At 47.1% G+C, this 13,919-nt stretch overlaps 1 long non-coding RNA gene across 1 annotated transcript; it reads left to right on the top strand.

Moving 5' to 3' along the window:
- The first annotated feature begins 11,478 nt into the window (after nt 1-11,478).
- Nucleotides 11,479-13,449, top strand: LOC144302226 (uncharacterized). The gene is made up of 3 exons (XR_013369067.1): nt 11,479-11,605; nt 12,777-12,997; nt 13,152-13,449. It is a non-coding gene; the product is annotated as an uncharacterized LOC144302226 (long non-coding RNA).
- Nucleotides 13,450-13,919: the final 470 nt, after the last annotated feature.

Genomic DNA, 13,919 nt, shown 5'->3' with positions numbered 1-13,919 from the left:
ATACAGAGCAGGTGTCAATACATGCAGTCACCAAGGTGTCAAGGGCTCTGTGAGCACAGAAGAGACAGAGCAGTCAATTCTGGCCTTAGGGGTTGGCAAAGCTCTTTCCTTCCTGCTGCAGGGCCCCTCACATCCATTTTTCCATTGCTACCTATTTATCTTTGTACCATCGCTTCCAGAGAAGCCTTCTCTGACTCCAGAGATGTGGAGTAACACTCCCTCTCTTTTGCATCATTCTGCCTTAGGGCACCATGTTCTTTCTCTTCAAAACACATAAAGAAACTCATTATTTATATTTATGTGTGTGTTTATTTGTGTAAAGTCTACTCTTGCAAGACTAAAAGCAACAGTGTGTGTGTTGTTCATGTGTATGTCCTATGACCAACACCTACAACAGTGCCTAATGCCCAGGGGTGCAGAGGGCATTTTTAAAGTTGTTTAGAGGATACACACATACAAAGGAGGTAGAATTTGACCAGGACCTTGAAAAGGGTTCTGACAAAGAGAAATGTAGGAGAGAATTCTGGAAGCATGGAACAGCATAACCAGAACCAAGGAAGAAGAAAAGTACAGACAGGAGACACTGACGTGGTCACAAGGAGCAGAGCAGTATTCGCGACAAACGACAAGCTAAGGAATAGCAGTGGGAACCATCAGTGGTTTTTGAGGAAGAGAAATAACATGACTAGAGCTAGAACTTACAAAAGTGGCTCAAGAAGCTCTAGGAAGGACTGCCCGGTAGAAAGAGAAACTGGAGAGAAGGAGGCTGCTAAAGTGATCATGAAAAAAAATGAAGGCAGTCTGACCAGGGCAGCCCTAGTAGGAAAGAAAAGATCAAAGATGGCAGTAGGATGAGTGAATGGAGTTACATGTGTGGAGAAAGAGAAGGAGAACTCATCAATAACCCTCAAGTTCCCACCTGGGAGAGTAGGGGGGCGGGGGCAGCTGTGAGCAGAGATTGCACACACAGCAGAGCAGAGAGTGGTGTGGGAATGAACAAAGTAAAAGAACTTCATGTGGACCTCTGGTGTCTGAGGGGTTGACAAGCCATCAATGGCAAATACCAGGCAGAAAGAAGATCGGGGCTAAGATGTGGATTAGGGCGAGCCTGCCCCGAGTGTGGACTGGAGTTGGTGAGCCTCCCTTGAGAACTCCCTGGGACACACCCATTTTTCCTGCACAAAGTCTCAGCCTGAGCTTCAATGACCCCAGAAGAGGGGTTCCAGCATCCTCCAGGAAGCCTAGCACCCTGTTTCTGCCCTCTTTGCTGGATCTTGGACAGCGGAGGCATACCCTGCTAGCCATTCAACTGTTGGCACACATGTAACCATTGGTCTTGGATCCTGAAAGATAGCCTTTCGACTTCAAAGATCCTGACACTTTCTCCTTCCGCTGTGCTCTTCCAACCAGTGTCTGTAGTCTGAGCTTACCCCACCTTACTCTTTCCCATCTTCCCTCTCCAAGCAGTCACAGCTGAATTGCTCCTGGCCTCATTGCACCCTGTGTCTTTATCAAGGATGTGATGGACTTGAGGAAAAAACAAAAACACACACGAGGCTAGAAAAAATTATCCCGACGGTAGAAACCTTTGTTTGACTGACAGTAAGATTACACCCCGAAGTGTTTCCAAACTGAAGTAATGAGGAAAATCAGCCAAGTGCCAGACTCATGTGAAGGAATTTCTCAAGGTGAAGAGTACCACATGGGTAGTTGGTCATGACAGTTGACAGAGAGAACATGGTTTCTCACCAGTCATCCAGAGCCAAGCCTGGAGAGGGGTGAGGCCAGACTGATGCAGACAGGCTTAGCTCTCAAGGAGTTTTTCCTTGAAGGAGAAAGACAAAGGCAGGATGAGAGCTCTACCAGCTGCTTCCTTCAGGAGGCCTGCTGCGGCAGAAGCACCCCTCGCAGATCCGCCAAGACTGAAGCCTTTAAAATTACTACTGACAAGGACACAGGGTCAGAAGTTTCTAGAATTACCTTCCACTTGAGTCAAAGAAGCACAGGGGAGAAGGGGATTCCATTATCACGGGCGAGTGATTTTGAACCCTGGCCCACACTCTGACCCCCCAGAGATACCTTTGGAGGTAAAAGGGGAGCCTGCCTAGTGGCTGAGCATCGACACAAGGCATCTGTTCTTTCTAACACCCCAAAGTGTGTAGCTTGAGCCTTTCTGCAGGAGCAAGAATATTCATGCAAGGTGAACAGCCCTGGGTCAGGACCACAGCACCTTCCTCCACCTCTCTAAACAAAGCCTGTCATTTTGTCTCAGTTTCAAAATTATATATCTTGTCTTCAGTATAGATAGTTTTTTCCTTACCCCGAGAGGCAGCAAACTTGGGTGAGAAAAGGTTGGGGTTCAAAAGTCACCCTTCTGACCTCTTGGTTTCCTTGGGCCTCAGTTTCATCAAGCGCTCAAAGGAGGGGATGATCCTTGCTTGAGCATTCTCAGGTTGTTGTGTGCATATAGGAAAAGGCCTTGTACTCTCAAGCTCTCCACACATCAGAGATTATAATCATGCACTGACTAAACCCACCAGGTAGATTTTCTTCTACCTCAGTTCTGCTCCATTTTCCTTGAGTGTCATGAAGTGCGTCAAGAGGCTGTCACCTGCCTTCTTGGGCTGGCTGCTCTCTGCCTGTGTCGACACCGGAACTATGGAGCATGAGGCTGGTCAGCACCTCTAGTCTGTGAGAGCAACTTGCACCACGTATGTTAGAACACGTAAGACAGGGAAGGAAAGCCGACTTCTTCCCGCCATTGGTACTCCTTAACAAAGAACAGCCAAGCTCGTCTGAGAAAACTGGATCAACCCCAACCTTGCCTAGAAAGTTCTCAAAATAAGAGAGTTCATTCTGATGGATGGGAACCTGGGGTCAGATCATCCTGGGTTCTAGTCTCAGTGGGCCACTCCCTGGTTCCCAGCAAGGTCACCTAACTTCTCACCCATATAACGTGGCTAGTAACACCAACCTACAAAAGGAGCTTTCGATATTAAATTCAATGAAGTAATAAATGTGAAAGTGTCTGTCACATAGTAAGTCCCTCAGTATGATTTCCTTCCTTCCTCACAAGAACAGAGAGAAGAAGTAATAGTAATAATAATAATAATAGTAATAGCAGCTATTGTTTATACAGCATTTACGAAGATATAGAAGGATCTGTTCTTGGAGCTTTAATTACATTGGCTCATTTAGCCTTTATAACAACTGTTTTCATCTTCATGTCATAGGAGCTAAAGCTCAGTACGATTAAGTACCTACCCAATGTCCCTGAGCTCGCAGGAGCAGAATCAGGATATGACGCAGGCAGGTTGCCATTCGACACATTGCACTTACCCACCACACTACAGTGCTTCCCTTGATTGTGGATATTATTAACCCACAAAGGTCCCTTCAACTTTGTTCTGGGATTTGATACATGGGCTTTTATCCTCTTATTAATATGGAATCACTTTCTAGAAAAGAGAGATTCTAATGAGGTTTTTTTTTTTTGATATCACAAATGTGCTTTCCTGTCATTTGTAATGACTCAGCTTCTGACAAGCTTGTTAATTGAATGTTATTTTTTTCCTCCACCTAAACTACCCTTGCAAAGTTCACATACAGTTATTTATGGTTTAAGAGCATCATATATGTAAACTGAAGTATGTTTATTAAGGTTAGAATTAACAGCGATTGATTTGATTTCACTGATTGGGTAATTGGGGAAATGAACAGGTAATTGGGAATTTACAGAAGAAGGTCAGGAGCAGTTCCTGGGAGGGGCCAGTCAGACAGATCTATTCCAGGAGCCTTTGCTCAGCTTTGCCTGCCCCACTGTGGGGCAGGGGAAGAAAGCATAGAGTGCATACTTGCTTATGGCTGGTTCATTACTCGCACAAAAGCCACTGGTCTGGTCTGATCTACTCTGACACTTCCCAAGGCACCGTTGTCTGCAGAATGAAACCAAACCTCGGCTAGGCATCAAGGGTCCTCCACCCTGGACTGGCTCCAACCACTTCTTCCATCACACCTCAGATTCTGCTTTTCCCCAATCACTCCCTCCCCTGGGCCTTTGCACAGGCTAGTCCCTTCCCCTTTCACTCTGCCAGTGTTCTAGCAAGTTTTCAAGGCTGTTTAAACTGTACCTTCTCCACATGTATGTCCCAGATACCCCCAATCCAGAAATAGTATTTTTTTTTTGCTTGAGTTTCCCACTGCATGAAATTATATTGCTATTTTAGAATTGAGCGCTGATCATCTTGTGCATGTGTGTCTTCTCCTTTCACCAAGGTGAAACCCTACTTGGCAGGGTGAAGGTGACATTCATCTGCGAACACTCCCACAGTCCATCAACAATTCCTAGTGAGAGGAAGCTTTCAATAAATTTCAGCTTACTTGAACTGAGCTTCTAACATAGCACAGTGGAATCATTTCATGACTGTGCTTTGAGTTGAGAGTCCACCCGAAAAGCTAAACAAGCCAATGAACTTTTCCTACAGTGACTGTAACACAGCACAAGCCATCAATCTCTGAGAGCCAGAGGGAAAAGTCAGCTCTAAGCATCTGGAGATGTACTTAACTAAAGGCATCATTCTACCAGAAAGTGTGATTGTGATTTCTCTCACTATCTAGCATATGAATAAGCATCATTATAGTGATAAATTAGTGGCAGAAGCCATTGATTTTTAGAAAGGAGAATTAATAATGCATCATGGAATTGTAGTTATAGACTCTCAGGCATCCTTTACATAATCCGTGATCATAATAATTCACTTGATAGCACTTTAAAGTTGGTACATCAACATGACTTCACTCTCATACCGACACAGAAAAGCTGGACTCATCACCAATTTACAGAAAAGAAAACTGAGGACCAGACAGGCAAAGAGACACAAAATTATTCACTACTAGAGTTGGGTCCAGACTGAGGACCCCTGACTATATCTTGGGTTCTCTCCTCCCAGGCATTGTGCTGTCCGCTGAATGGCTGTGCCATATGTTGGAACCTTATGCAAATGGTGATGGTATTTGGAGGTGGGTCTTTGGGAGGTGATTAGGTCATGAGAGTGAAGCCCTCATGAATAGGATTAGTGCCTTTATGGAAAAAAAAAAAAACACACACACACACACACAAAAAAGATCCCTCACGTCTTCTGCCCTATGAGGACATAGTTCTCTGCGAACCAGAAAGTAAGCCCTCATCAGACAAAGGGACTGCCAATGCCTTGATCTAGGACTTCCCAGTCTCCAGAGCTGTGAGAAATAGATATATGTTATTCAAACCACTTAGCCAATGGTCTGTCTGATACAGCAGACTGAACCAACTAAGACACACGGCCAGGGTTCAGGAGCCTCCTCAGGATAAAGTTTTCAGGTAAGCAGCTTCCTCATCAGGCCTCTGGGGTCCTTATACAGAAGGCTCGTCTGTATCCTCACACCAGCCACAGTTGGTGAAGTACAAGCTGGTGTCTCAGCTGTGGAATTATTCACTCCAGAGTGTGTCAGTATCCAGAACACTCCAGAATATTTCAGTGTTCTCTGGTGACATTTCAAAGACTTACCTTCAATTTCTCTTTTTTTTTTTTTTTTTTAAATCCAATTCCCTGGTCTTCAAGAAATAACTATGCCCCAATCCTAAACCACTCCTTCACCCTATCACCTTTGCCCTACACAATAAATTGCCTGATTCTTTCAAAGATCATCTTTCAAAATGAATTTGGTGACATCACTATACTCAGTGGAGGAGTTATTCCAAGGGAGCTAAGTCTTCATCTATTTTAGTAAAATATTAATTCACAATATAAGCTCCCTGGTTGCCCAGAACAGAGCTTGGCAAACAGAAGTTGTTCAATATATATTGACTGTTGAATAAAGTAAACAAAATAAGAAATAATAATATTAATAAGTGTATTACTTAGAGTCGTGGACGTAATCACAATAAAAACTAGAGCAAGGATGGTTAGAAGTCATTGCCTCCGAGTGAAATGACTCACGGTGGGACGAGCATGAATCAGGAGACTGCTGCCTTCATTATGTGCCTTCTGGAGTATTTGATTTCAGGGAGGAGTCTTCCTAACTCGACTGAAGCCTTTTCTCAATGTTCCTACCTGCAAAAGCTGCACCCTCCCTGTTGAAAATGGAAAACCACCCACAGCACAAAGGCCCTGTGTCTGCACCTGTTTTAACCATGTGGCTGTATTACTTTAACAAAAATCCGAACATTAAATATATTTTACAAATCAGTTTACATTCTTTGCAACTTGTGGTTTCTGAGTCGCGCAAACAAAGGACCAACACCTCTATCAAGAGCCCTTTCTTCCATTCTCCCTCCTGTAGCTTAAAATAATGAGGCCAAATGGAATAAATAAACAAGTGGCAACAGGGGAGCACACAGCCCTTTTACACATTCAACAGTGTCTTCCAGAACGATTTGCTAAATCGTTCCCCACCAGTTCGATCACAAACCTTTATCTAGAGTACACCAGAGCCCCAAACTACCCCCGTCTTGTGCAGAGAGTGGAGGGACAGTCCTTCCAGGTCGATCTAACAGAAATTGCCCAGGACATGCCCACGGGACTTCCAATTAGCCCGGCACTGAGGGTGAGTGTGGATGGCTACTGTACTGGAAATGACACAACTTAAGCAGAAGCTCAAAATAAATGTTCATGGCTGACATTAGAGCAGAGAGACAAAGATCAGTGGGTGGAAGGAAGGAGATGTGTGCTCTGTGCCTGCCTGTGCTGCCCAGTGGCTGAATGAGTCACTTGTCTGGACCAGATGCTGCTCCTCAATCAGAGGATGACAAAATCCTGCCCTGCCAGCCTCACCAGGTGGTTGTGACCATCGCAGGAGATACTGGGTGTTAAAAAGTTTGGGGAGCTATAAGGTGTTGTATATTTTGAAAGGTTTTTGTTGTCACACATTGGTCTGGAAAGAGAAGGAGAAATGTTTTTTGCCCTGGCTTGGGACTTTGAGTCGCAAAGCAGCTAACTCAGCACCTAGGGGAGGAATTTTGGCCTCCGGCCTCCTGTCCCCGTTGTTAAAATCCAGCACAATGCTGTAGAATAGAATGCATCATGTAGATGTAATCTTTAAAAGCAAACCCAGAGGGGCCCATGTGCTGCCCTCCAGGCCCTCCCTGCAGAACCCTTGGAGGACTGTCATGCTGACTCTCTGCAACCTATGCTTTCTCCCCAGGTTGAACCTTTCAGAGGCAAATTCAGAAAATAGGCACTTAGGGCCTACTATTTCAGGGAAATCTTACTGCATTTACCAGAGTTCCAACAGCCCTGTGAGGCAGGCACTACTATCCCCCTATTTTTTAGGTGAAGGTGGAGGTTGAGAAGGTTGAAGGGAGTTATGCAAGCCTGCACACAATTCAAGGCCCAGATCTCTGTCTGAGCTCCTGACCGTCACGGCGACTGGATGTGGGGCCAGGAAACCAACTTGAACGGTGCCAGCATATGAACTCCCAGTGAGGTGGAACCAGAGGTATATACCATAATCTATCTCCACTCCTGATAAACATTCACTCTTCAAGAAGGTTCTAGAGGCTTCCAAGGAAGGGCTTCTCTGACCCAGTAATAGTAGTACGGCCAGCCTTAAGGAAGATGTTGAGAGGTTTCACCTTCTCATGTCTGTTTCTGGCTTTCCACTCTGGGGGGCCCTCACATGAGACTGTTACACTCGTGACAAATCTCCAGGGGTCTCTCTATGGGAGCAGACCCTCTCCAGCTGGCATGCCCACCTCAATCTCATCCAGGCAGAGTGAACATGGCCTGTAGAGTTTCCCAGCTGGCCATGGCCTCACCTGTGAGAATCTGAGTGCACTGTAGGCACCTGAGGATATCTACAATAGGTTTCAGAAGGGGTCTCTTGGCCTTTGACGAGACTGAGTTGAGTAAGCTGTCAACCTGGAGGTTGGGCAAGTATTCTCTTCTCTCAGGATTTGGGGAGGCCCTGCAATCTTTGTCTCAGAGTTTGTTCTATCTACCTTGATGATAGAGATTCCAGTTCAAGATTAGGGGATACTTGGCTCAAGAGTACCCTTAAGCCAGGAATTTCACTGAATCCATGGATCTGGAGGAAGCTGAGATCCCAGATGGAAAACGTTCGCAGGCTGGTCAAGGGCATGGGTATTTCCACAGGCCTAAGAGGCAGCTCTGCCTCTGCTCTCCCCAGGAACCTCCACTTCTTACAGTTATGCTTTTGGGCAGCCCCTGGGCCCTCTAGCTCCCACTGTGGGCCACAGGGAGGTATGTGGCCCTCAGGGCACTTCACAGTTCACAGGCTTCTTCTGCCTCTCTGACCACAGCCTCAGGCTGTGTGTGGTTTGGGGGAGTCAAGAACCTTAGGCCCATGGGCAATCCTGGTTCTGGTGCAGACTTGCAGTAAAGCACTAAGGCCCAGGCTCATGGCTGCTATGGAGGAGGACAACAGAAGTTACCAGGTGGGCTCTTCTGTCCTTAGCCTTGGAGCCTGCAGAGAGGAAGTAGGTTGGCTGCCCTGGCCCCTGGCAGTGGGCTGCTAGGGATTGGATTGTGACACCTGCATTTTGAAAGGGAAGGCAGAGGTCCTGGCTGGGCCCCTCTATGCAGGCTTCAAAGGGTTATCTGGAGGAGGCACCTGGCTGGTTCAGTCAGTAAAGAATGTGACTCTTGATCTCAGGGTCATGAGGTCGAGCCCTATGTTGGGCATGGAGATTGTTTAAAAGGAAGGAAGGAAGGAAGGAAGGAAGGAAGGAAGGAAGGAAGGAAGGGAGGGAGGGAGGGAGGGAAGGAGGGAGGGATACCTGAGGCTGGGGACTGGCAGATCTTTCCCTCATCAGAGTAGAGGCTACAGGCAGAAAAGAGGGCAGTCACAGAATCTCAGGCCTCAGAATCCAAAGTGTCTTGGAGGGTACCAGACACTAAACTGAATCAGACATTATTCAGAGAGAATGTGTGTCTATTCTGGCACTGAGAGAGAAGAACAGGATTTGGTGGTGCCTGGAGCATGGTCAGGCTTGGTTAGAGAACAGCAGGAGACACTTCCTTCCCTGCAGTCTCTGGAAATAAGCTCACAGTCTCTCCTCCTGAGCTTTCTGAGATCAGTCAAGAGAGGCCACTGATGGGCAGAGTCCTGTCAAATTCCTCAGGCACAAACCCAGGAGTTCACAGTAGAAGGACTAGGTGGTAAGAGTATGATTTAAAGGTGTCCTGACCAGACTAGGGGAGCCTGGAAGTTTCAAGTACAGTCAACAACACCTTCCACTTCCACTTCCCCTGCCCCAGAGGCAATAGAAAGTCCAGGCTTGGGGGCATAAGCAACTTGTAAGGAGAGAGAAGGCAAAGAGCGAAGCCTGCCAGGCCACATAAACTCAGGAAGGTTCTGGGAGGGTCGTGGGGGGCAAGCAGAGTATGACAGCATGGTTGGGGCTGAGCAGTGAACAGAGACTCAGGTAGCGATGGGGGTTGGGGGACCTAGGAGCAGATACACATTCCCACACCTGGGCTAGGCTCAGGGGCAGGCTGGGTCCTGTTAGGGTGGGGAACATAAGAAAGACAAGGGTATTAGTAAGAAGATAGGATCCCATTCCAAGAGTTTATAAAGGCAGGGCCTGGGGGAGAGGAGGAGTGGGATTGGACTCAGGTTCTAAGTATAGGCAGAGGATCATAGCACCAGGGCCAAGACTGACATGGTACTTCTTTCCCAGCACCACTGGCCCAGGGCCTCTTACACTGTGACTGACTTTTTTTGTTTTTGTTTCGTTTTAAATAAAAACAAGATTTACACACTGCAGAACCTAGGGCCAGGCTGAGCCTCTATAGGGCCTACATGAAATCTGGTATTAGTTACTAGAAGAAAGCTAGCGAACCAGGGGAGGCCTACAGAGCCCAATTCCATCCTAAATCCCTGTTTGACTTTTGATAAATCCCCTCACCTCCTTGGGCCTTAGTGACCCCCCACACCCCCATCCCATATGAAATGAGGCTGGAGGACCACAGCAGAGGTCTGTGAAGCCCAGTGACCCGAGGAGGGGCCCAGGGTGTCAGAGAAGAGCGAGGCTCCGAAAGGGAGACCAGAAGCCCCAACCCAGAATTGCTGAGAACATTTCCGTTTTTAAGTTGAACATGTTGAGTTTCATTTGGATTTTAGGTAGCAATCCCAAGAAAGGGAATATAAAGGGAAAGGGGGAGGATACAGAACAGAAAAGAAAAGAAAGACAAGATGAGAGTGCTGAGCTAGATGGTCTCCTACCATCTCAGTCCTGTTGGGCTCTGACTCACCACGATGCTCTCCTGCCCACATTTTCAGGAACCACTTCTGTTCCTTTCTGTCATCCTCTCAGGGAAGAATCCATACATAAGCCCAGAAAAAGCCAGTGGTTAGATCTCATTTTCCAGCTCTGAAGAGTGGCTGGCTCGCAGAGAGGAAACTGGGGGGTGATGTGGGCTGGAAGGGAGGAGGTCTGAGGCCCTGAGCTGTAAATCAGGCTCAGAGGTTTGGATACCCCACTGCGTGACCTTCAGATGCTCCTCTGGGCTCCAGAAACCCGCACACTAACACACAGGCTGAGGGAAGCGTGCCAAGCTCCCAGGCTGCCCCTGGAAGCTGGGCCCACTCGGAGGAGTTATTTTGAATTTTCAGGAAAAACTGCTCAAAGCCAAACCTTCCCTCCCAAGAACAACACAGGCAGGGATTTTTGACGTGCTTGGGTGATGAAGGCTTTGGACGGCTCTAGGCCGATGCCAGGCCAGTGAGACACACAGATAACGTCCACGCCCGAATCAGTACGTATGGATCACAATTGTGATTTCATTTGGTTCAAAAATACCTCCAAGTGTTGCCAAGTCTCTAGGCTTCCTGACATATTTTAAATGGTTTTGCTCTACCATTTCTCAACCTGACTGTGCTATGGCACAGTTGTCTCTCAATATTCAGCCCACAAGGTTAAGGCATTCCAAACGAGCTTGAAGATACGCAAATCCAGATGATTTCCTGTCTGTGCACACATACCATGAGGTGAGAGCACTCTGCTGCTCTCTCACACAAGAGGATTAGTTGAAACCATGTGAGAGTGTAGGATAGTAGCATGAGCACTGGATTGGGAGTCAAGAGATGCATTTCCTAGAGCCAGCAACTGACCTTCCCTCCATGTGAGCCCTGGTAGGTCACTTCCTCTTTCCAGGCCTGTTTCCTCACTGTGAAGGCAGGGGTGGGGGAGAGTTCTTTACTCACTCAACTGACATTTACCAAGAACCTACTCTCTAATGAATTGGTTCTCCTTAACCAAGGTCACAGCTCAAGGAATGGCACAAACGCCACATCAGACACATTAACTCTGGAGCTCACTAGAGTATCTGATGTCAAAGTCAATTTTGCCTCAGTACAAGAAATGTGTTGGGCACATATCATCCCTCTGAATGCTCGTAGTGTAATAAAGGAGAGTGACATGGAAGGACCATCACCTGGCAGCACGGCAATGCTTTACTTGCAGTTACCTGGCTATCATGGGGATTCAGAGAGGGTAGCTCTTCAATGTGTCCCAGAAAAGGTGACAGCTAAGTTGAATTCTAAAGGTGGTGCACAAGACAGAGAAGCGAAGGGAAGCAGAAGGAGGAATATGGACAGGAGTTTGGTAAGTTCAAGAATTTCAAGTAATTCCTCTATGATGAGACACTGCGGTGAGAAGGGAAGAGGAAGTAAGAGACTAGGTAGGTCAGATCTCCAGGAGCCTGCGTGCATCAGGCTGCGGGGTTTAGTTTTGTTTGGGTTCTTTGCCCTGAAGGCAATAGCGAAAACGCCAAAATGCAGGGTGATAACGGAATCACATTTGTATTTTCGAAATCTCCCTCTGGCTGTCTTATGGGGGATGGTTTGGAGTGGGAAAGAAAGGGAAGGCAGGGAGATGGCTCCAGAAGCAAGAGCAAGAGGTCATGTCATGGTGGGGGAAACTGCATCAGGCACAATGGGAATGAAGAAAGGGAAGTGAAACCAAAGTATATAGTAAGGGCCATGAGTAGATGAACATTTTCCATTTCTAACTTTCTAGGACTCTACAGCTAAAGAAATCTCCCTGCACACATTTCACCTCCCATTTTTACCACCCCTCCCCCCAGCGCCCCCACACTGCAAAGTCTGGCTGGCCCCTCCCACTCTGAGGCTTGGATAATAGGTGTGGCAGCCCGCCCAGAAGTTCCCGCCATCTTCTCCACCAGCATGTTCTGTTGCCTGAGCAGTTGGCCGCCGCCATGAGTGTTAATTGGAGAGACATCTGAAGTGACCAGACTGGTTACGCCGCCGCCATGATAGACACACTCCATCTGCTCTAACAAGGCGCCTCTCAGTACACACACGAGGCCAGCCCGATTCCCTGTGCCCAGGACTTGTTAGAAGTGAGACTCGGAGAAGTTAGATTCATAGGCTTTTAAACTGAAAACTGTCTCAGAGAACATTGAGTGCATGCCCTTTAGTTTGATAAGGAAGAGAAGTCCTCCTCTTGCCCAGGGTCCTACTAGGAACTCCTGGCCAGGTCTGCTGACCCATGCACTGCCCTCTGTGGGATGGATAAGGTGTGAAGCTGGGGACTGAGCTTCTAAAATCATAAGATGACCAGTAGAGTTCCCTCAGCAGATGTGCTCGGATTATTGACTAACTGGAAAGTGACATGACTTCAGGGTGGAATTTTCATCGAGTACACCAATTTCTTAAAAATATTTAAGTCATTCTATCATCCAGCTGGAAGGGACTTTAGAAATAGCCTCCTAGTCCAATGGTTTCCTGACCAGTGTTTGTTTGCTTTGTTTTAGGAGCAGATCCTTTTTCACGTGATGAAATGGAATCTCAGAAAAGGAAGCACTTGGACAAGAGGCCAGAATAAGTGACAAGGTGTGATTAGCACCAAGCTGTTGGAACCCCAAGCACATATTCCACATCCGTGGTCTTATTTGGTCTTCACAAGGAGCCTCACTGCTGCCCACTCCCTGCTCTGCGCTGGGTAGGGATGTAGAAGGGGAGGGCTCCATGACCAGTAAGTCCGTCTATCTTATTTTCAGCCCTAAAATCTTACAGAAAGATTCTTAATATTACCTGATTGTTCCATGGCATTTCCTAATTATTTAGTCACATTTACACATATAATCCTGTGGTAACTGTGAAGAATGTTTGCTTATGCTTTTTTATAGAAGACACAGAGATAAAGAAGTTGCCACACAGTCCAATCAGTGGGAGGGCCAAGACCCAGCTTGGTCTCAGTGTTTGGACCCCCAGCCAGGGACCCCTGTAACCAAGAGTTATTACTTAATCTGAGAGCACCCACACTCTCATCAGTCGCCGTTTGCGGACTCCGTTCCAGTGGTGAGTAACAGAGAACCGCTGTTGCTAAGCTGCAAGGTTACAAATAGCATTGCAACTTCCTTGATTGTCGTTCATCAACAAGGGAGAATGGAAGTCATTAAAAAGGCCAGTCGGGGACTTGTAATAAACTAGGAGCAAAGGTATCTTGAGGAACCAGCAGCAACTGGAGGTGTCAGTGAAGGGAAGAGGAACATAACTTCATGAAGCCCCAGCTTGGCCCCCTCTGCTCCCTGAGGTGTTGAGAAAGTAAATAGGTCTGATCCAGCCCTGCAATGAATGACAAAGGCCAAACTAAAGCTATGTGGCAGGTGCTAATGTCAGCAAGGCTTGCAGTACGGTTAAGACTGAATGCCAGGGGACAAAGGACATACTCTTGGAAGAATCTGGTCATCTGTGAGCCTGAGGCAGATGCTCCATCTGGGTGGGGGAGAGAGGACCATGGCCAGGGGAGGTTCAGGCCTGGGTCATCTCCTCCCCAATGAACACTTTCATAATAGGCAGAAATCTGGCTTAGAGTGATCCTGAGAGGGAGAAAGCAGTGGGAAATGCAGCTCTAAGCAAGGCCATAGCTCTGTATGAGGGGCTTCAAATGCATT

Source organism: Canis aureus, chromosome 31 (assembly GCF_053574225.1).
Source record: "Canis aureus isolate CA01 chromosome 31, VMU_Caureus_v.1.0, whole genome shotgun sequence".
Taxonomy (NCBI): domain Eukaryota; kingdom Metazoa; phylum Chordata; class Mammalia; order Carnivora; family Canidae; genus Canis; species Canis aureus.
The sequence above is the reverse complement of the archived record's forward strand: the minus strand, read 5'-3'. Positions and strand labels throughout refer to the sequence as shown.